At 37.6% G+C, this 428-nt stretch overlaps 1 protein-coding gene across 1 annotated transcript in view; it reads left to right on the top strand.

Annotated features, from left to right (window-relative positions):
- myo3b (myosin IIIB) overlaps positions 1 to 428 on the top strand; it is a 157,112-nt gene that overhangs the window by 22,077 nt on the left and 134,607 nt on the right. The window lies entirely within an intron of this gene.

The following is a 428-nucleotide window of genomic DNA, read 5'->3' as shown; positions in this document are numbered from 1 at the left end:
CTGTCTGTCTGTCTGTCTATCTATCTATCTATCTATCTATCTATACCTGTCTGTCTATCTATCTATACCTGTCTGTCTGTCTATACATGTCTGTCTATCTATCTATCTATCTATCTATCTATCTATCTATCCCTGTCTGTCTGTCTGTCTGTCTGTCTATACATGTCTGTCTGTCTGTCTATTTATCTATCTATACCTGTATGTCTGTCTATATATCTATACCTGTCTGTCTGTCTGTCTATACCGGTCTGTCTGTCTATCTATCTATACCTGTATGTCTGTCTATATATCTATACCTGTCTGTCTGTCTGTCTATACCGGTCTGTCTGTCTATCTATCTATACCTGTATGTCTGTCTCTATGTCTGTCTGTCTATCTGTCTGTCTGTCTGTCTGTCTGTCTATCTATCTATCTATCTATCTATCTAT

This window comes from Sinocyclocheilus rhinocerous, unplaced genomic scaffold (assembly GCF_001515625.1).
Source record: "Sinocyclocheilus rhinocerous isolate Xijiao unplaced genomic scaffold, SAMN03320098_v1.1 scaffold887, whole genome shotgun sequence".
NCBI lineage: Eukaryota > Metazoa > Chordata > Actinopteri > Cypriniformes > Cyprinidae > Sinocyclocheilus > Sinocyclocheilus rhinocerous.
The sequence above is the reverse complement of the archived record's forward strand: the minus strand, read 5'-3'. Positions and strand labels throughout refer to the sequence as shown.